This window comes from Ailuropoda melanoleuca, chromosome 13, assembly GCF_002007445.2.
Source record: "Ailuropoda melanoleuca isolate Jingjing chromosome 13, ASM200744v2, whole genome shotgun sequence".
NCBI lineage: Eukaryota > Metazoa > Chordata > Mammalia > Carnivora > Ursidae > Ailuropoda > Ailuropoda melanoleuca.
Window position 1 is genome coordinate 72,210,880 of NC_048230.1, and position 23,543 is coordinate 72,234,422.

Below are 23,543 nucleotides of genomic sequence, written 5' to 3' on the forward strand. Positions count from 1 at the left end.
ATCAGTGCTTGAAAGAATTAAGTCAGGGTGCTCTGCAGGCACTGAAGGGAATTTAAGTCCCCCACCCACCATCATTCATTCAATAAATATTAATGGAGTACCCCAATGTTTGGGGAAAGCTGCCAGGAAAAAAATATCTAAGCTTAGTTTTGAAGGATGCATAGGAACTACTCAGATGAAAAACAGTAAAACAAGAAACTGTAAAGACTTTAAACAAGACTTTAAACAAGTTAAGAATTTTAAAGACCTGTAACATTATACTTTAAAATTACCAAAGGCTGGCACAACTCGTCATCCCCTATAGGAAGTATATATCAGATCAGCAACCCCCCCCCTTTTTAAAAGATTTTATTTATTTGACAGAGAGAGAGACAGCCAGCGAGAGAGGGAACACAGCAGGGGAGTGGGAGAGGAAGCAGCAGGCTCCTAGTGGAGAAGCCTGATGTGGGGCTCGATCCCAGAACGCTGGGATCACGCCTTGAGCCGAAGGCAGATGCTTCGTGACTGCGCCACCCAGGCACCCCTAGCAAAACCCTTTTATATCAGATTCGGAAAATACTAGTACATTCTACGCGACTGTTACTAATATGTGCCTTAAAAAAGAAATTTATTAACTCACAACCATTGCAATTCAGATCTCATTCTCCACTCACAGAGATAAGCTCTACTACAGAGGTCACAAAGCAAAATGCCTACAAAGGACAAAGAGCTAGGGGGTTTAGATACATGAAAGTTAACTGGAGCTTCTCAGTTTTCAAAGTAAGGAACCAAGATTTCAGCAGGTAATTTTCCCGTTTTCAGTAATGGTGGGCTAGGTTATTTGGGTCAATCTTTCCACTGAGAACAGCTAGAGAATGGATTAGACACACATACACTCACTCTCACACATACAGACATATACACATTCTCATTTTCTCTCTCTTAAATAAAACAGATAAACAATTATAGCCTACAGCGAAGAGAAAATGAGAATCCAGAGAAGGAAGGAAGCAAGCAAGCAAGCAAGCCAGCCCAAATGGTCTTTGTTGATCCCTGAAAATTAGAATTTTGTCCTGACGGATATCAAAGCATATGGCCCTCACAAGGGGAGGAATCTAAAAGGAGACCTTCATAATAAGCTGACTTCAGAGGGTTACAAACTTAGGGTGAGAGTGAATAGTAAGTGGAAGAGCCAGGAAAGAACTACATCCGTATGGAGGGAGTGTCAGATATGAAACTTGTTTTAAGGTGGTCCCTGGACCTGTAATGTCCAGATACCTGACATGAGTAAGCTCTCTGTGGGGAAAAAAAAAGTACCTAGCTATTATGGGCCTCAAATGATTCCTACAAATCATTTTTCAAATATAATATGCAACTTGTAACCAAAGAACTATGTACTGAAGGAAAATACTGCAAGAATAAAAACTGGCAGAAAAAGAACAGAAAAGTCCTACAGAGACTTCTGACCTTATCAAACTCAAACTCCAAATAACCATGATGACTATGCTTATAGAAATAAGAGATAGGGGCACCTGGGTGGCACAGCGGTTAAGCTTCTGCCTTCGGCTCAGGGCGTGATCCCGGCGTTATGGGATAGAGCCCCACATCAGGCTCCTCCTCTATGAGCCTGCCTCTTCCTCTCCCACTCCCCCTGCTTGTGTTCCCTTTCTCGCTGGCTGTCTCTATCTCTGTCAAATAAATAAATAAAATCTTAAAAAAAAAAAAAAAAGAAAGAAGAGATAAGCTTCAGAATATATGCAGGAATAGGATACTCTAGATTTCAAAAAGTGAAAAGAACAAAATAGAACTTTAAAAAAGAAATTGTGAAATGGTTTGATATACTATAGATCAGGACTACAAGAAAAGGAGAAAATGGGACAGGGCAAAGGCAGTATTTGAGAGAGGTGTAATAGCTGAAAATTTCCCAGAAGCAATCAAACACAATCACATTCCAGGAGACAACAAATTCCAAAGAAGATAAAAAAGAAATCCATAACACACAACTATAAAACAGCAGAAAAATTAAAGCAGAGAAGCTGAAAAGCAAGCAGAGAAGTCAGACTACACTCAAAGAAGCAACTCAGAACAGCTGATTTTCCAAAAGCAACAATGAAGCTTGAAGACAATTTAATACTTGCAGTGTGCTAAGGAAAAAAATTTGCCAAATTATAATTCTATATCCAGCAAATATCTCTATATAAAGAAGATAAAGAACAATAATCCCATCTGGAAGGTTTGCGTTGAAAGAGAAAAGAAAAAGCAAAAATAACAAAAATGTATGGGAAAGTTCAAGCAAACACAGACTTCGGTAAATTATGGCTCCAAGTTATATCATCTATGATGATATCTACTTATAAAACAAAAATATCATGTACTTCTAAAACTTTTTAAAGAGGGGGAAATGGAATGATAAAAAGAATCCTCAAAAAAGAAAGAAAAAAATTAAAAAGAAAAAAAAAACCCAGAACATAAATAGTGAGATAAAGGTTAAACTGAAATATGACTAATTATATTCAATATAAATGAAATAAATTATCCAGGTTAAGATAAAGACTGTCAGACTAGATTTAAAAAAAAAGATCCAAATTAACTAGAAAAATCGAAACAGTTTTGTAAAATAAAGTGTAGGAATCACACAAATTTTAAGTTAATTATTACAAAGCCACAGTTGTTAAAACAGTGTGGTACTGGCAAAGGGATAAAACATAGACCAGTGGAACAGAATGGGGAATACAGAGATAGATCCATACAAATACGGCCTACTGATTTTTGACAATGGTACAAAGGCAGTTCAATGGAGAAAGGGTAATCTTTTCTGTAAAAGGTTTTGGAACCTCCATATACAAAATCATGTACTTCACCCTAAACCTCAAACACCTTATATAAGAAACAGTTCGGAATGAATGGTGGATCTAAATATAAAATATTTAACATTTTCAAACCTTTAGAAGAAAATCTTGTGACCTGGGGGCCTGGGAATAGGATTAGGCAGAGGTCTTAAAACATAATGCCAAAAGCATAATCCATAAAAATAAAAATTGATAAGCTGGACCTCATCAAGTATTAAAATATTTCTTCTCTGTGAAAAACACTGTTAAGAGAATGAAAAATAAACCACATATAGGGAAAACATATTTGTAAATCACAAATATGATAAAAGACTTATTATGTATAATATATAAACAACTCAACAATAAGAAAACAACCCAACTAACAAACAGGCAAGAGATGTGAACAGACACTTTGCAAAAGAATATCTATGGATAAGCCTATGAAAAGACGTACAATATTGTCAATCATTAGGGAAAGTCAAATTAAAATAAAAATGAAGGGATGCCTGGGTGGCTCAGGTCATGGTCCCAGGGTCCTGGGATCGAGCCCCGCATCGGCTCCTTGTTCAGTGAGGAGCCTGCTTCTCCCTCTGCCTGCTGCTCCCCCTGCTTGTGTGCGTGCGTGTGCACGCTCTCTCACAAATAAATAAAATCTTAAAATAATGAATACCAAAAGTTGGTGAGGATGCAGAGTAACAGAAATTCATTCCTGTTGGGAATGCAACGTGGTATATATAGCCATCTTGGAAATTTTTGGCTGTTTCTTAAAGTTAAACATACACTCACCATACAAACAAGCATTCCCACTCTTAGGCATTTTTTTTTCAAGTAAGCTGAAAACCAATGTTCACACGGTTGATAGCAGCTTTATTCGTAATTGCAAAAAAAAATTGAAACAACCAAGATGTACAACAGGTGAATGGATACACAAATGGTGGTACAAGCACACAATGGAAAACAAACTACTGATTTGAGTAACATGGATGAATCTTAAATATATTTCTCTAAGTGAAGAAGCCAGATCCAAAAAGCTACACACTGGGCTGCCTGGCTGGGTCAGTTGGTAAAGCATATGACTCTTGATCTTGGGGTTTTAAGTTCAAGCCCCATGCTGGATGTACAGATTACTTAAAAATAAAATCTTTAAAAACAACAAGTTACATATTCTATATTTCCATTTATAAGACATTCTAGAAAAGGCAAACCATAAAGACAGAAAGATGAGTGACTGCCCCATGGCAATGAGATGTTCTGTATAATACTGTAGAGGTGGATTTGTTACTCTAAGCATTGTCAAAACCCAAAGACCTGTATACACAGCAAAAAATGAATATTACTGAATGTAAATTCCTATCTCTGTCCACTGAGAGCACCCAGAAACAGTGTCAATGAGTAGCAATGACAATAACTACTGCCCATATCTTTCTCCAATAAAAGGGATGACAGCTCCTTGGAGAAATGGCTGATTCTAGAATGGGGCAGGAAAAATACAAGATAGCCTGGCAAATCTTGTAATCAAAAGGACATGGAAGCCAATCTGGAAGAGCATCAATTGCCAAAACTTGAACAATGTGAGTATTAATGATGGAATTAGACTGTGACCCTAAAGAATAAAATAAATATGTGAGTCCACACCAAATAATTAAATTTTGAAAATATTCCCTACATAAGAATTCCAACCTACATATACTTGCAGAAAGAAACAGAAAATTTCCATTAGACCAGCAACAGTAATTGCTATAGCCAAGATCCACTAACATTTGCTAAACTTGGTGAGTAAAACTTTTAGGAGAAACAGGATTATCTGCATAGCCTCTAAGAATCTCCTCCAATCCTCATTAATTACTCTGGTAGTTTTAACATAGTCCACGAATTATTTGGTAGGCTTCCCTCGAGGTGGAACTTGATGTTCCTCCCCTTGAAACTGGGTTGGATTTAGGAAAGCTCTTCTAATGAATAAGTATGTAAAGGGAGTAATAATAATTCTAGATGGAGAAACCTGGCAGACACAACCTAAACTTCACTAAAGATAAATTACATCGACATCATATAACCTTGATGCAATCTGATGAAAAAGACATGTCACCTGTGGTATTCTTCTCAAAAATTCATAACCACAATCTAATCATGAGAAAATATCAGTTCAAACCTATATTGAAGGGCACTGTACAATCTCACCAGTCTTCTCCAAAAGTGTCAGTCTTGAAAATCAAGGAAAGACTGAAAAATTATCACAGACTGGAGGAGACTAAGGAGACATGACGACTAATGTAATGTGGTATCCTGGACTGGGTCCTGGAACAGAAAAAGCACATAACTGGTAAAATCCAGATAAAGTCCATTTTAGTTTAGTGTATTATTATTTCTTAGTTTTAATCAAGCGTCATGGTTATGTGAAATGTTAACACTAGGGAAACTGGGTGAAGAGCATTTAAGGACTCTATCTTTACAACTCTTCCGTAAATCTAAAATTATTTCAAAATTAAAAGTTAAATATTGACAATACTTGGTGCCAGAGAGAATGTGGAACAACTGAACACTCTCACACATGCTGATGGTAATGCAACATGGTATAGCTGTTCTGGAAAACAATTTGGCAGTTTCTTATAAATATGTTACATTTTTCACATGACCCAGCAATCCCACTCATAGATATTTACCCTAGATAAATAAAAACGAATATTCATCAAAGCCCATACATGTACATTTACAGCAGCTCTATTCATAATCTATTCATAATCACAATGTTAACTAAATGGATAAACTGTGGTCCATCCATACAATGGAATACTACTGCTCAGCAATAAAAAGGAACTAACCCATTGACCCAACTTCAATGAATCTCAAAAGCAACATGCTGTTTAAAAAAGTTTCAAAATACTACATATCATTTGATCCCATTTATATAACATTTCTGAAAAGATAAAACTATAGTAATTGAGAACAGAATAGTGGCTGCCAGAAAATAGGAGTGGGAGACTGGGTGTGACTACTCAGGGTACATGAGGGAGGTAATACAACTGCTCTGTCTTGGTTATGATGGTGGTTACCTGAATTTCTGTATGTTAAAATCTACTGAACTGTACACACAAAAAGGAACCAATTTTACTTACAATAATTTTAAAAACAAAATTTTTAAGGGACAAATTATCATACGCTGCATCCTAAAACATAGGATAATTAAACACAGGATAACACAATCAACTTCAGGCCAGTAAATCTGACATTCCTAGAGGAAAGACTTAGCAAAACTAACACAAGAAGAAATGAAAACCCTGAGTAGTCCCATAACCAGTTCAATCAGTACTGTAACTGGCTATCAGTTTACAAACTCTGTTCTATTCTAATGTCTTTCTACTGTAAAGCTTAACATTTCTAACACCTTTAAAAAGTTTTAAACTTCTAAAACATTAAGCAAATGGGTTCTGAACACGCTTTTTCCTTCACTGTGACTTTAATTTTACGACCTCCAATAACGCTTGCTAGGGGAAACTCTACTCACCCCTCAAGAATCAGCCAAGTTTTACATCCACGATAAAGCCTTTCTATACCTCTCCAAAACGAGCCAAGTGCTCCTTTTGGGACCAAAGCACCCCGATATACTCATTACATTATCAATTGTTTTGTTTATGCAATTCTCTCTCCTCAACAGATTATAAACTCAAGGACCAAACCATAATTTATTTCTCTTGGTATATGTCCTGTATCTATCACAGTGCCTAGCATGGGGATGTGTTCCATAAATGTCTGAGAGAGTATTAAGATAATAATACACAATATTTTGGCAAAAATCAACCTTGCTTGCACATGGACCTGCTCATGTTCAAAACTGAGAAAAGCACTTTGGCTGTATGATGGGTATTTTTGATCTGCAGCTAATCTTAAAGATGTTCTTTGGTCTTACATGTAAAGCACCTCCATCACCAACACCAGAGGTAAAACAGTCATACTATTATTTCCCAATGAGATATGAAAACAGTCAATATGTGTGAGAGATGTTTCTTTGGAGCCACAAACATTTATTTATTTATTAGAGGCAGAGAGATACAGAGAGCATGAGTAGGAGTACAGAGGGAGAGGGAGAAGCAGACTCCCCACTGAGCAGGGAGCCCAACACCCAGAGATCATGACCTGAGCTGAAGGGAGACACTTAACCGACGGAGCCACCCAGGTGCCCCTGGAGCCATAAGCTTTTATGAGGCTCTGCGATTTACCACACGATTTACCACACAGTCCCTGACAATCCGTGATACAGCCACAGAAAGTTATTACTGAAATATGTGAACCTTGGATTTATAAGGCACCATGAAGTTATAGAAAGAATGGGAACACTGGAACCACTGAGATGAAGTATGATCTTGGCTCTGTCATTTAACTTATCGGATTACAGTGAGGAAACTGCAGAATATAAGGATTAATACCCTCTCCTACTCTCTCCTTTACTGTCATGGAGGTTACACAGGAGACAACCATACTTCCTGTAGGTTACCAATAAGCAGTAAACAACAGGGTGGGTTGCTCTAAACTTACCAATAGAAAACAGGCTGGAACTTAGGGCAGCAAACACTGGCTGGCTTCCAACTCTAATGATATGTGAAAGCCTATGGAGGGTCAGTCACTGCTTCTTAGGATTTATATTTATCACTTTTAAACCTAACCAAGTCCAAGACATAGGCAGTATCTTCCCCATTTTACAGAAGGCAAACTGGAGTCATCTCTATAAGGTCACAGAGAGGTGGTGTTATTGTCTAGATTCACAGCTTACTCATTCTGTTCTACAACTAACAATGTTCCATTTGGCTCACACAGTATTTTTTTTTCGATTTTAAAAACTCATATAAAGTCCACAGACATAAAACTCACTCTTTTAAAGTGCACAATTCAGTGGTTTTTAGTATATTCACAACGTGCAACCATCACCACTATCTGATTCCAGAACATTTCCATCACATCAAAAAGAAACCCAATACTCCATAGCAGTCATTCCTAATGCTCTACCTCCCCCTGCCAATGAGTTTTCTACCTCTGCGGATTTGCCTGTCCTGGACATCTCATATAAATGGAATCAATCACACAATGTGACCTTGTGTGTCTGGCTAATTTCATTTAGTATGTTTTCAAGGTTCATTCATGTTGTAGTTTGTCATAGTAGTTCATTCCTTTATAGAAACTAAATTCACTGTATGGCTATACTACATTTTGTTCATCCATCAGTTGTTAAGACATTTGTGCCATTTCCTCTCTTGAGCACTACGAACAATGCTGCTATGAACATTCATGAACAAGCTTTTCACAGTGTTTTAAAAAATCAGCTATGGGGCCCCCAAGTTTCGCAGTTGGTTCAATGTTCAACCCGTGGTCACAATCTCAGGGTCGTGAGATCAAGCCCACGTTGGGCTCCCTGCTCAGCATGGATCTGCTTCCCCTCTCCCTCTCCCCCAACATCATGCGTGCACATGCACCCTCGTTCTAAAATAAATAAATCTTTAAAAAGTGAGTCAGCTATCAAGCTGAATTATGTATTAAAATTTATCATTATAAATATTTAAGGGTGGCTTAGCTGCTAACACTAAAAACAATAAAATTAACCTTCAATTTCTCAAAAGTAGGTAGGTCTGTCAGATAACAATAATTCTGTATTCCTGCACTGATAAAAATCACTTGGATTGGCTAACCTGTGTTATCCAACAATGGGTTCTAAAACCCACCCACTGGAGATGCCACAGGTAAACCTGGACAACTCTGTTCATTTATCTTACTGGTCTGATTCCTGTAGGTATTTGGGTTAGCAATCCCTGCTCTACATTATTAAATACATATATAAGATTAGAAAATGAATTAATACTACGTATCTTACAAAGGTAACTGGAGGAAAATACGGGCAAAGAAAATATCCAGCATTATTACACGCAGTGGCAAGCACATTTAAGTTCTCAATTTAAGACTATTTAGAATTCCAATTCACAATATGCCTTTCGCTAATTAAGAAATGTAGAATCAAACACGGATTTACAGAAAAATTCTAATGGTCAAGACCGTTCCTCTGCACTCCAACAGCACTCTTTGTTTACTCCTTCCAGCTAGCACGGTCACTGTACTGTCACACATCAGTCCTTCTAGCTAAACAAAATTTCAAGGGCAGAGAACAGCATCTCTGTACCCTCAGGAGTCTATCACAGAAGCTTCATATGGTCCAGAAATGTTTGTTGAAAGAATACTACTGTGACAAATGATAAATCAGGCAAATATTACAGCACTAAAAATAATGAAAAGGACAAATTATTATTTGGGCTACATAAATTGTGGCATTGAAAATGGAGTCCATCAATGAGATCAGAGGTCCATGAAACTCCCTGAAAGTATATACAAAATGGCCTGTGCAGGTTTTTGAAGAAAAGGTCTGTAGCTTCTGTTATAGACCCAGAGGAATCTATAAACCCCAGTCAAATTAAAAACCCCATTTTTTTTTTTTTTTTTAAAGATTTTATTTATTTATTTGACAGAGATAGAGACAGCCAGCGAGAGAGGGANGCTTCTGTTATAGACCCAGAGGAATCTATAAACCCCAGTCAAATTAAAAACCCCATTTTTAACATTGTAAAATATCCATTTTGAAAGGTTAACCTGATAATTTACATAAATATTAAACAATTAAATTTCTCAATCTAAGTATATCCCATTCTTTCCTTAACGGAAAGAGGAAGACAATCTATCTTAGGCTTCNCCAACCGCTGTGCCACCCAGGCGCCCCTAAAAACCCCATTTTTAACATTGTAAAATATCCATTTTGAAAGGTTAACCTGATAATTTACATAAATATTAAACAATTAAATTTCTCAATCTAAGTATATCCCATTCTTTCCTTAACGGAAAGAGGAAGACAATCTATCTTAGGCTTCAATTTATGTTCTAGCATGAGAAGGAAGCTTGACAAACGATTAACAAAATGTCAGCTTCAGAAAAGATACAGTGGCATTCAGAGTCACTCAGGTGAAGACAAGAGTTTTAAGCAAGGGTACTTCAGTTTTTGCTTCACTGTATAAAAAAATAAGAACTTGAATTTCTTCAAAAGTGTCTAAACTTGAATCGTTTATAGTCTTATTTGTTTTTAAAGATTTTATTTATTGAAAGAGAGTGAGCATGTGCAAGCTGGGAGGGAGATGGGGGTGAGGAGGAAGGGAGAGATAATCTTAGGTATACTCCATGCTGAGCAGAGCCCGACGTGGGGCTCCATCTTATGACCCTGAGATCATGATCTGAGTTGAAATCAAGAGCTGGACACTTAACGGACTGAGCCATCCACATGCCCCTATAGTCTTACTTTTTAAAGTATCTCTCTCTCTCTTTCTTTTAAAAAGAGGATTTTATTTTCAAGCAATCTCTGTAACTAACATGGGACTTGAACTCACAATCCTGAGATAAGTCACATGCTCTACCGACTAAACCAGCCAGGCTTAATTAAATAAATTATATCTCTTGAATTGTATGAGGAAAAGTCAATTACTTGAGGGTCTGAGAGATAATTTAAAATGGTCTTTTCTAAATGTAAAGCCAAGAGTATTTTAAGATTCGTGGCCTTTTGTATCTTAAAACTGCTAAAAAAAAAAAAAAAAAAAAAAAAAAAAGGCTACCAAACTTTTCTAAATCAGTGCTTACAGTCTTTTAAAAAGTCAAAACACCAAGACATAATAGTATTTGTATGACATACTGCGATGAGTGATCAAGACTTTTGGACCTAAGGTCATTGGCTTGAATGCCCTGTAGCCTGCACGAATGGCCAGAGGGTTGAGGGGACCAGTACCTCAGCACATGTGTAACTCCCGCTGATACAGTACATTGGCTGAAAGATCCTGGTTTAAATAACATACAGATATCACAAGCTGAAATTGCTAAAATCCATGTAGTAGACTAAAAGACCTATTTCATAACTCCCCTTGTTTCAAAGGATATACACGTAATCATCTTTTGAGCTTTCTAGTCCAGATATACCATTAACGAACCATGATTTCTTCTGAGAGACCATCTATTTGGATGGAGATCATTGGTACAAAAAAACAAAAAACAAAAACAACAAATACAAACTAAACCTCGCAAACCTAACTTGGAAGAATAAGCCAAAAGAAAACAGGTTAATGGTAAACGTGCATGTAACATCAAATGAAATTACCTTTCTCCCTTCACTTCATAATGATTCTACTTTCTTGTCTCAAGGTCATGAACAATATTCTCTCTCACCTATCAAACTAATGCCATATAGGTAATGGTGTTTTATTTTTTTTAATCGGGGAAAAATATACAGGTCGAAAGGTTAACAATTAGCTCCTTGACCCCTTAACCGACTCCGACCTTCAAATCCCAAGACTCCAAGTGCACACTGAATAAGCAAGAAAAATACCCATTCAGAGCCAAGAGTGTAAGTTTCTTCTGGTCCTGTTAAGGGGAATATTTGGAATACAAATATTCACAATAAACCTGATTAACTCACAAAGTTATTGCTTACATAAACCTGAAGGATATTTAAGACATTACAACCCTAACACATTACTGGGCCTCCTGTCTTTATTTCCATCTACGAAATTTACAACAGTCCTGTTTTAAAAGGCAATAACACTCAAGCCTTTCCATTAAACAAACGAGTATGGAATAACAAAAAAACATTTGCATTTGGGCTCTCTGTGTGAATTTCATCCCTCTACCTTTAAGCCAGAAAAGGAATCAAAGTGTCAATGTTACATAAATAACAGCAACAGTTGGAGGTCTTCCAGTGAAGGGAAGTATTATAAGGAAAGTCAAGCAGTTTGACTTAACACAGCTCTACCTCAAACACCTAACAGAGGTTCGAAGTCTAGTACAGCCTCCAAAAATACAGAATATAATAAAACATGGGCAAAGAAGTCTTCATCTGTATATCATCTTATCAGGCAACACAATCGAAATAAGGTCAGAAACTGAAACTTTATTCCACTGGCCACAACCCTCTGGAACCCAAAGACAGAAAACTTCATTTGAGATCTAGAGTAATCTAAAGTATAATCCAGCATTTATGTATGTAGTAACTACTGCTTTCCATATAAACCAGGCATGGGAGGAAATGTAAACTCCCATTTTAGAAATAAACAGGTGCAGGGGCGCCTGGGTGGCTCAGTCCATTAAGCACTGGACTCTTGATTTCAGCTCAGGTTGTGAGATCGAACCCTGCATCCAGGTGCTTGCGATTCTTTCTTTCTCTCTCTAAAATAAATAAATCTTTATAAAAAGAAGAAATAATAATAATAATAATGATAAACAGGTTCAGAGGTGCCTGGGTGACTCAGCTGGTTAAGTGCCCAACTCTTGATTTCAACTCAGGTCATGATCTCAGGGTTGTGAAACTGAGCCCCAGGTCGGGCATGGAACCTGCTTAACATTCTCCCACTCCCCCTCCCGCTGCTCCACACCCAGCACTGTGTGCACTCAGAAAGAAAGAAAAAAAGGAACGAAGGAAGGAAGGGAAAGAATGAGGTTCAGAGGTTAAATGACCTGCCAAAGATCGAAGGATTGCTAAATGATGGAGGCCAGATCTGAATCCTAGTCTATTTAGGATTCAAAGCCTAAATAGGTTACTTTCACTAATTCAACACTATTTCCCTAATTCCGCACATGAATTCAATTAACAGCCTACCATAAATATTACAATGAAATGGGTTGTTTTATTTTTTTTTAAAGATTTTATTTATTTATTTGTGAGAGAGAGAGGGAGCACAAGTAGGGGGAACGGCAGGCAGAGGGAGCAGCAGGCTCGTCACTAAGCAAGAAGCTGATGCGGGACTTGATCTCAGGACCCTGGGACCATGACTCAAACCAAAGGCAGATGCTCAAATAACTGAGCCACTCAGGCATTCAAATGGGTTGCCTTAAATGTGGAGGCAAGATGCAGGGTGGGGATGTGAGTTTCAACAATCAGGAGTCTTCATTAGTCTTTTATCTGAATGGGCTGGCTACCAGGCCACAATGGTATAAAAATCAGGTTTTAAAACATGGAAGACCAGGGCACCAACTCCAAAGCAGATGGTTATCTGCATTCTGTCTATAGAGTCATAAATACACAAAATGCTTTATCACTTTAAAGTACTGATAAAGATAGGTTCATGCTCCGCCTACAGAGCGTCTGATTTAAGAATACAGATCAAACAAGAAAGTTAGTGGATTACCTGAAAGAATAGGACAAAGAGATGTTAATACAGGAAAAAGTTCTCCAAACATATTCCTAACACATGATACCCAAGTACAAGTAAACTATGATCTAAGAACCACTGGGAATAAGACCTCTGATCCAGGTCCACAAGGCTCTAGGTGAGCAACCTTGAACTTTCCCTGAGCCTGAGATGGGAAGATTCACTTTGCTATCTAGAAGAGAACCCTAGATTCACCAAGACTAGATAACCACTCTGGCAATGTACACTGTAACTGAGCAACTGAGGCAATCTACACTGGGTGTAACTTATATACAGACCCACCCCTAACCAGCACCAATTCAGTAGCTAGCTCACACTCACCCAGCAGGACACCAGAAACAGGAAGTACAGGTCAAAAGGCCTCATTAAAAAATAAGAACTCCTGGCAGAAAATGAAAATAAAGAGTAGCAGCACTGCAATGAACACATTGTCTCCACTGACAGCAAAGTGAAAGAATTCATTATTAGTCAGGCACCCAGAATTTTAAACTCTTTTCATCCTCACAGTAACACTGAGAAAACATTAGCTGGTGCTTTAATTATTAATCCTCACAAGAATACTCGGAGGGAAGTACTACTAATAACCCCATTTTACAGACGAAGAAACTGAAGGTTAATAAATTGTCCGTGGTAGTTGCTATCCCAACTGGAGAGATGGCAAAATCCAGATTTGAGAGAGGTTAAGTAACCTCCAAATTTGGTCACCTCACTCCAAAGCTGGAGTTCTTTCCAACCATCCTGTTTGTCCACCCCCTGCAATCTGTTTGCCCACCACCCTGCAATCTGAGTTAAAGAATTCCATTAAAAATGAGAAATTCTCAATCCCTCCCTTACGGATTTCTGTAGCTGTTTCAGAAACCATACGTAAGATACGAAGCCAAAAAAAAGGATACAAAGCCAACAGGAGTTTTCACATCTGAGAAAGCTACTAAGTTTTGGAATGATACATGCATTATTACAAAATGTCATTCAATTATAAGCTTGGAGACGGGAACTATCTAGAGATCCTTAGCACAGCACCTACCAGACATGTAGTAGGCACTCAGGGTCTGTTGAATAAGTAACATATTTTGACTGGTTATAAATTCAATTTTTTTTTGAAAAATAATTTATCCATTCATTTTTAACAGGGTTGCTTTCTTAAAATTTATAGAACATTAATGAGATAGCTAAATTGAGAAATGGCCATTAGTGCATTAGTCACAACTTCAGAAAAATTCCAAGCGTTCACTTTTCCAAGCAGATTAAAATGTTTCAGCTAATAAAAACCTGTCAGAAAAATCCATGAGACCAGAAAGTATAAAAAGAAAAGAAAAAGTGGCCAAAATAAAGGCATTTAAGATGTAACACATATAAATTGTAAGAGATTATTCTAAGTGTACCCTGGTATTTAACCCTAAAACCCTCACAACAGATAACCCAATATTTTCTATGCAAGAAAACATTATCACCACTAATGTAAAAAAAGCTTGCCCACCATAGCAACTGTTGCTAAGTAGGCTTCTCATATCTAAGGCTGAAAAGCATAGGATTTGTAGAAACCAATGAAATACCACTCCTAGCATGATACTGTGAATTCTTTCACCTTAAACTTCTAAAAAGACTCAATCCTTGATTTCTATGTGGGGGGAAAAATGTGTGTGGGTCAACAACTAGGTCTGCTGAAATCTACCCCAGAGAATACCAAATATTTAAGAAAAACTACCAATTATCTATATCCCAATGTAAATATATCCCTTGTTTCAATGACAAGAGTTCCTTTTGCTTAATCCTGGAGTAATTTCTTTGAAAAGCTAGCTGGCCCAGATTACTACTAAGAAACAACTAAATAATAGACCACTTTTGAAATTACCCATTTTAGGAGTTCAAAAGACATTTAGGTGTACAAATACACTAATTCTCTTGGGAAACAAACTTGCCCAGGTCATCCAAAGAACTGTGATAGACCAAGGTCAAATCCATTTCTCATTATTTAAAAAGATTTTATTTTTAAGTAATCTCTATACCCAACCTGTGGCTCGAACTCCCTGAGATCAAGAATTGCATGCTCCACTGACTGAGCCAGCCAGGCGCCCAGTTTCTCATTTTAAATCAAATACCACAAACATCATTATTGCCTTAAAGTGCTAAGATCTCACCTTATACCTAATCCAGTGCCAAGTCTCATCATTTGTCAGTTTCTGAATTTATACAAATTGACTGCATTATGCAGAAGTTGTCACACAGTTGCCAAAGCAATTATCATAAACATTTTAACAGTTAACATCTATCTCTGGGGCACTTCATACAGTAGGTACTGAGCTAAATGTGTTATATCCACTATGGTGATTCTCACAATGACTCCATGAGGAAAGTGAGGCTGAGAAAGAATCGGTCCAAGGTAAAACCTAGAAAAATGGCAAGGCAGGGGTGCACAGGGAATATGGTTCAAAAGCCATGAATCTCCATTGCCTGGATCAGAATTCTTGGCCAGCTCTAGGGCTGATACTTGGTTGAGCCACTTAACCTTCACATGGCCCAATTTCCTTTATTCTAAACCCTAAAGTCAAACAGTCTCAAAAGTCCTTCATACCCTGAAATGTTCTAATTTTATAATTATCTTTCTATTCAGGTAACTAACTCAAAAAGAACTGGACTTCTTTCCTCCAACCTCTGAAGTCCTCACTAAAGTTAAGAGTCCACATTTTATGAATCCAATCAATAGGATAGTGTCGCAGAACAAAAACAGTCTTTCTTAAAAGCTAGAACTCCATTCTGCAGTTATAATTTCCAAATTTGACTCTTAACCTCAAACGATAACAGGGAGAAAAGACCTCACAACTCTGGGTTGAGGTAGGAGGTGTAAAAGGAACAGACTACTGTACATAGGTGGTTATCAATTCACAAAAAAAGATGACCATTTCCATCTCCTCTAAAAAGTTGGAAATAAATCTTTATAGGACTCTCATATAAACGCACTGCTTCATTCAACCAATAAAAAGTAATGAAGAAATTATGTCATTAATCCAAGACATTTATTATAGGCATGGAAAAATCACCAATTTATCGGATAAATCCTATCAAAATGGCTTAGAGCTCTAGAATCTGCATTTTACCAAGGTAGTCATCTAGCCAATTCAAACTGCACTTAAGGACAGTAACAGGATATTTAAACACCAAGGAAAAAAGGCATAGGTTCCACTCAACACAATTACTCTGTGAAGTTTTCTAGGACCAAACCACTTCGTAAAATAATCCTTGCTACTTCTGTTCTCTAGAAAATAATCTCTCCAAAATTCTTAAATAAAATCACCAAAACCCCCTCTATTAGTTGTCTATTGTTGCTATAACAAATTACCACAAATATAAAACAACACAAATTTATTATCTCGCAGTTTCTATAGGCCAGAAGTCAGGGGGCCTTTGCTGGGTCTTCTGCTTAGGGTCCTGCAAGACCAAAAATCAAGGTGTCCACCTTGCTCTGTTCCTCGTTGGAAACTCCAGGGGGGATATCTGCTTCCAAGCTCATTTAGATTGTTGGCCGAGTTTAGTTTCTTGTGGTTGTATGACTGATGCCCCCGTTTCCTTGCTGGCTGTCAGGCAGGGCTGCCCACGTGCTTTCCAGGAGCGCCTCCCCCTCCAATAATGGCAGGTTGAGTCCCTCTTATGTTTTAAATTTCTGACTTGTTCTGCCCATCTCTCTGACTCCAGCTGGAGAAAGTTCTCTGCCTTCATGTTAGATTGGACCACTAAGAAAAACCAGGATAATCTTCCTATCTTAAGATACTTAAACCATAATTATATTTGCGAGTCCCTTTTTCCACATAATATTAACATACTCAGATTTCCACGGATTAGGGAAGGGGGGCAGGGTATCATTTCATCTACCACAGCCCACCCTCTGACCTCCAGAAATTCACATCTCTCCCAAATGCAAAACACATCCATCCCACATCCTTAGGTCTCATTCCATTATACCATCAACTCAAAGTCTAAAAATTTCACCTAAAGCTCATCAATCAAAAAGTCCCAAATCTCATCTTCTAAATCACATGCGGATGAGGCTCTGGCCATAATACAGTTAAGTACAGCCCATGGGGCACAATTCCTGAAAACAATAAAGTTATCTGCTCACAACATACAATGGTGGGACAGGCACAGGGCAACAGTTAAAGACATTTCAGTTTCAACAAAAGAAATGGAAAACAGATCCATTGGTCCAAAGCAGTTTCAAAATCTGGGCAAACTCTGTCCCATTTCAAAGTGAGGGAAAAATCCTCTGTAGCTTTCAGCTCCACCTCTCTGCCCTCTTGGTTCCACCCTCTGAGTCACCCACCTTTCTTAATGAAAAGCAGCATATTCACACCTGAGTTTTACCAACCTGTTTCCTGCCTAGAATTTGGGGGTTTTAATAGCCCTTTCTAACTTTCTACTTTTTCAACCCAAGCTGGCATTGTTTCTGATAGTACAAAATCCTCAAGGACCTCATGGGCTTTCCATAAATTTCACAGTGGCTCACTCCATTAGTCAGACTCATATCTACAAATACAGCAGACTGCACCTTCAACACTTTGCTTGGAAATCTCCTTTGCTGGATAGCCAGGTTCATCACTTACCAGTTCTCTTTTCCACATAAACACAGGATACAATTCTAAACTTATTTGCCACTATGTAACAAAGATCCTCTTTCCTCCAGTTTCCAATGCCTACCTCATTGCCACCTGAGCCCTAACTTGCAGTCAACACCCATATTTCTACAATCTGTTCTAGGCCTTTTCTATCATAGTCCTTAAAATTTTTCTGGCTTTTATCCACTTCCACGTTTTTAGGTAACAGTACCCCACTCCAGGTACCAAAAATCTATACTAGTGTTCTGCTGCCATAACAAATTACAACAAACAGGAGTGGCTTAAAACAATAGAAATTTATTATCTCACAGTTTCTGTAGGTCAGAAGTTAGGTGGGTGTGGCTATGTCTTCTGCTTAAGAGTCTCACAAGGCCAAAACCAAGGAATATTCCTTGCTGGAAACTGGGGAAGAATCCTCTCCCAAGCTCATTCAGGTTGTTGGTCAAACTCAGCTTCTCGTGGTTGTAGGACTGAGGTCTCCATTTCCATGCTGGTTGTCAGCTGGGGCTGATCTTTGTTACTAGAGGCTACCCATATTCCTTCTCATGCTTTCCATGTGGACCCCTCTAGCAACAGCAAATGGAAGTCCCTCTCATGATTGGAATCTCTGATTTCATCCTTCTGCCCTCTCTTGACTCCCCAGATGGAGAAAGTTCTCTGCTTTTAAGGCCTCATGTGATTAGATTGGGCCTACCCATAAAATGCAGAATGGTCTTCCTATTTTAAGATTCTTAACACTAATTAGATCTGTAAAGTCCCTTTTACCATGTAACATATTTACAGATTCTGGGAATTAGAGTATGGACATCTTTTTTGGGAGGGGTGGCATTCTGTCTACTACAAACCCAAACCCTATGTGGGGCTTTAAATTCAGTTCCTGAAGAAAATTTCCCCTTTCTCCAAAGGAGTGTGTGAAGTAAAGGTGTCTGTTCAGAGTAAAATCAAAGACTCAACCTGTAACAGTGGCTAGGCAACCGGAGAACTAAAAATACACTGTGAGAAAGAAGCTGCCACTTGTTTCATCCCCAAACAGCAAGGCAATAAACCCATTACATAGAAACAACCCAATGTTCCCCTTAAATGTGAGCTTCTCTTATTTTATGCCATACCAGAGAACATAACTGGGCATGTTTGTGTGGGTTTTTTTTTTTTTAAACAAAAGTTGCCCCAGGGTGACCTAACTTTGTAATCAGTTGATAAATCAACCTAAGCAAACTTCAGATCTTTTCATTCTTTCTTGAAGTCATGCACGCTCCCCCAATGGCGCATGAAAGTCAAGTATTTCAAAGTCACAGAAGGATAAACCTGCCCAGATAAAACAGCAGGTGAAGTTTTTTAAATGACTTGAGGAAGATCGAGTTATTGGTCCCAGTCTTTCAGTCAAAGGTCCAACAAGCCAATTAAGTCAGTTGACTTGCAACAAAACAAAAAATGGCAACAATTACTACAAAGGTAATATTCTGAAGTTTTGCCTACTGTTACAATCTTGACCACAAATTCTACCTAGAACAGAGGAAGCCCAAATATACTAGCTAGTCCCTTTAATCTATCAAGCACTTACTACCTGTCAGGCACTACCTAAGCAATTGACACAAATTATCTTATTTACTGCTCACCGTAATTGTATGATCTAGGAAATACTGCCCCACCTTATAGATAGGAAAAGCAAGGTTTACAAAGATTAGGGCACACAGCTAAGCAGTAATGGCACTGATACATGAGAATCCAAACACTCTGGTTCTTTACCACTAGCCTGTATTGCCACTCCTTAGATGTAATGCAGTCTCCCAACTCCTAGAAAAATCTTCCCTTTCCAGTTTTCTTTTCATGTCCTCTCCCCATGCCCTCTTCTCACAGAACTCAGCAGCTGAAAGGTAATCAAGTCTACCCAAATTAATGCACCACCTTCTTTTCAGAACTCTTCCTTTCCCACAATAGCAAGACTCAAGCGACTTCTTCCGACCCTGACTTTGCTTTCCAAAAACAAACTACTGAAGCTCCACCCATCACCTGCCTAGACTAGAAATGTTCCAACGCTGCAAAATAACAACAACAAAAAAACCAAAACCAAAATAAAAGTCGTACTCTTTCAAAAGGTCACAAACTTAACATGTATACTGTTGGCCAAGCTTTCATTCTACATACTTCTCTTCCACCCAGGCTCCCAACTAACCCTTAACTCCAACTCCACCCATTCTGCCCCACTTCGTGGTCCCCTCCCCCTTTCTCCCCAGCGACCTCGCCCGAGGTTTCCTCCCCCTTGTACCCCAGTCTGCATATGAGAAGCCCAGCCTGGCCCAGAGGGACCCTTAGAAGGCCCCCACTCCAGCTGCTCCGCTCCGCTCCGCGGGAGGGTTCACCCCACCCTACCCAGCAGGCACCACTCCCCTAGGCACCCTCCCCCAGCATCCCCTAGTGGCCCCACCCCTCAAGCTCCCTTCCCCCTCCGGCGACCCCCTCCTCCAAGTTGCCCCCTAGTCTCCGCCCCAGTCCAGCCCTCTCCCCCGCAATAAACGGGACTCCCCAAAGCCAGGTCCCACCCTCACGTCAGCCTCTCCCCCCCAAGCCTCGCTCCCCGTCCTGGAGAGTGGCCCCAGGCCTCCCCGATGGGCTGCAGGGGCCTCGGCTGGTGGGGGGGGGCAGGGGAAAGCGATGGGCCGCTCCAGAGTCCGCTGGGAGTGCGAGGGGAGACCGCGCTCCGTTGTCCCATCCTGGGCCCACCTCCACACCCACCGACCTCGCCTGGCGGCTCCCACCGTACCTGTGGTGGAAGCGGCAGCGGCGGCGGCCGCTCTCCCCTCTCCTCACACAGACAATATGGCGGCGGCGGAGGAGGAGACACACGGCTCGGCCGCCAGCCGCAGGGACCAGAGCGAGGCTGCAGCCGCCGCTGCCGGAAGCGGAAACCCCCTTCCTACCAGGAGGCGGGGCGGGACCGCTTCCGACTCCACCCCCAGCGGAATCTGTCTGAGTGCGGCCATGCTGGGATGTGCTATTGTACCCCTGCAGGAGCAGTTCCGGACTGGGGGGGTAAAATGGAAGAAATTCTCAATGTAAAACATAATAAAGAGATTTGCAATAATTAAGCGCAATTTATTTCAGTACCTGTTAAGAACTGATGAGGCAGAGAAGAAGAACCTCCCGTAGGTGTACAATTGGTTTGCCCCAAGCTAAGATGGCGGTCCCTATGCTTCCCGCATCTCACCCTGCTGACGAGTCGACAAGCCGACTGGCCTTTCTTGAAGCATGCGCGACTCGCAGGGCTGCGAAGCGAAGCATTTTGGGAGTTGGAGTCTCTTGCTCGGACCCCTTGACTAGGGTTAGGGTTCCAGCGGCACATTTGCTCTGCTCAAACTTTGAGTTCGCGACAAACGATCGAAAGTTGAACCCTCGGAATGGTGTGGCTTGGGAGTCGAAGGAGTGATGATCTAAGCCCTACAGAGACAGTGACCCAATTCCTGCTTCCTACAAGAGTCCTATTTAGAATTGCCCATCTAGAATAAACTGTTTTCTTCCTTCGGTCTGCCCCTCCTCCTCCTCCCCCGGCCCAGACACCTCCCCAAAGCAGCCACGGGGCACTTTATATCTTGCAAACCTGATCATGGCGTCCTCATGGATAACAATCTGCCAGGGCTCTCCTTTGTGCACCAAAGATAGTCGAAGTTCTTCTCTTGGCAACCAAATTCCTCGATAAATTGGACAGCTCACTCACCCCCCTTTCTAGCCTCCTATTGTGCCCCTCCCCTCTCATATTTCTGATGCCTCTACCCACTAAAATTGCCAACTATTCCTGGAGCTTATATGTGTTGCCTGCCTCCCTTTGTGCTGGCTGTTATTTCTGTTACTGTCATCCCCTGAACAGGCTAACTTCCGTATGTCCATTGAATTAATTCAGGGATCCTTTCTTCTGAGGCTCTTCCCTCCCTTGAGCTTCCCCAGCTGTAGGCACCATTATTCAGCAGCCTGACTGTTCCCTAGCCTGCCTCCTCTAACAGACTGTGAGCCCCCAGTGGACAGGGCTGGGTCTGATGATCACTGTCCTCTCCGCAGGCCCTGCTAAAAACTGGTGTGGTACTGAGAGGAACTCAAGTGTTAGCCTCACCTCTAGTGGGGCAGAGGTGTGAAGGCTGGAACAAGGATGAGGAGGTTGGGTTATTTTGGTACCAGCTATTATCCCTGAGCTGCCTCAGAATAGCTGCCTGGCCCAGGAATTGGCCTTCCCACCCTCTCCAGCCCTCCTTTCACAGTTTGTCAGCTTACTGTCACCTCTGCTCCCAAAGAGACAATCTCCTCCCCTATAGAATAGGGGTGGCCGCAACTGCAGACATACAGCAATGATCGCAAGGAGGTGGCTGTGACCTTTTCTGGGCTTATCTGCCAGACAGGTCTGCAGCATTTGACCCCAGGGGCTGGGAATCTACAGTAATGGCTTTCTGGGTGCTGAAAGGAGGGTCAATCCTCTTCCCTGAGGCTGTTTCCCCACCTGTGGACTGAGGAGGTTTGACAAGATGATCCCAAGGTTTTCATGAAGACCTTTTTAAGGAAATGACTGGCCTTCCACTTGGCCCTTGGATCTTGTTTGTTTGTTTGTTGAGCCAGCTGTCATGGCTCCTTTGTTCACATTTATTCCGTTCACAGCTATTAAGCACTTGCTATTAGCCGGACACTAAGTGCTGGGGTTGGGGTATGAGCAAGACAGGCACCAATTCCTCATGGAGCTCACTCTCTAAAGTGAAAAACAAATAATACGTGGGTAAACAAATAAATAAACAACATAGTTTCAGGTAGCAATAAATGCTCTGAAGGAAAAAGGTAAGTAGCTATGAAATAGTCTAAAAGGAGGAGCACTTTAGCTTGAGTGGTTCAGAAGTTCCCTCTAAGAAGGGAGCAGTGAGTACAAAGGTCCTGAGGCAGGAAAGAGTTGGGTAAATTTGAAGAAGGAGGCTAGGGCGGCTGAAGCACTGTGAGTGAAAGAGAGAGGGTAGGGAATCTGGTGGGGGAGGTGGGCAGGGCATTCAGGCCATGATAAGGAGTCTGGGGTTTCATGTGAGAAGAGCAGGGATATTGCCCAAGGCTTAGCCCCCACACCTTCCCTGTGGTCTTAGCCCCTCCTACAGTGTCAGTTCTTTATTCTTCTACCCAGTTCCAGTGTCCATCCATGACCTCATTCAGAGAGCTCACCCAGGCACACACATATAAACCTTCGCACTAAGCAGGCTAGGAATGAGCCCCAAGCCTGGCCATCTCCCTGACCAGCCTGGTGTAGGTCTCTTATCCCAAGAAGCTCCCATTCTCCAATGTCCATCTGGTTATGGCGGCTCCAAAAACCAGCTCAGTTATCTTTACCACTTATTCTTCCTGACACCCCACGTGACAACTCTCAGTCGAGATTGCCTCCAAACAACAAGAGCAATAATCACAGTTAAGAGTTGAAGTACTTGCCCTGTGCCTCACAGTGAATGTTCACCATCTCATTCGCTCCCCACGTCAGCCTGATGAGGTAGGAACTCAAAGTATCCCATTGCACAGATGAGGAACTCTAGGCGAAGAGAGATTACGAGACATGACCAAGGTCACATGCCGTGACAGACCTTGCATTCCAATCTGAGTCCTCCTCTCTGCACCAAACCTGATTTTATCAGCTTCCTACTGCTGCTTAACAAAGCACCCCAAATACAGAGTGGCTTAAACCAACACTTACTTATTTGCTTCTGCCAGTGTGGATTGGCAGTTCGGACATGTGTCCGCTAGAGCAGTTCTCTTCCGCTGTGCACGGTCTCACCCCTACCATTCTCGGTCAGTGAGTACTTGGGCAAGCTGGCTGGCCCCGTACAGCCTCATTGACATGTCTGCCAGCTGCCTGGGCCTGTTGGCTTGAGTGCCTTGGTTCTCCTTTATGTGGCTTCCTCAGC

The 23,543-nt window shown here is 40.6% G+C and overlaps 1 protein-coding gene across 5 annotated transcripts in view; it reads right to left on the reverse strand.

Moving 5' to 3' along the window:
* Positions 1–20,760, reverse strand: part of CSNK2A1 (casein kinase 2 alpha 1) — a 53,723-nt gene extending 32,963 nt beyond the window's left edge. For 3 of the 5 annotated variants that reach the window (XM_034639787.1, XM_034639786.1, XM_034639784.1), the window contains exon 1: positions 20,393–20,544. The gene's annotated coding sequence lies outside the window, so the exon portion shown is untranslated. Of the gene's footprint in view, positions 1–20,392; positions 20,545–20,736 lie in introns of those variants that run through there. The other 2 variants (XM_034639785.1, XM_034639789.1) reach the window with 2 other exon arrangements.
* Positions 20,761–23,543: the final 2,783 nt, after the last annotated feature.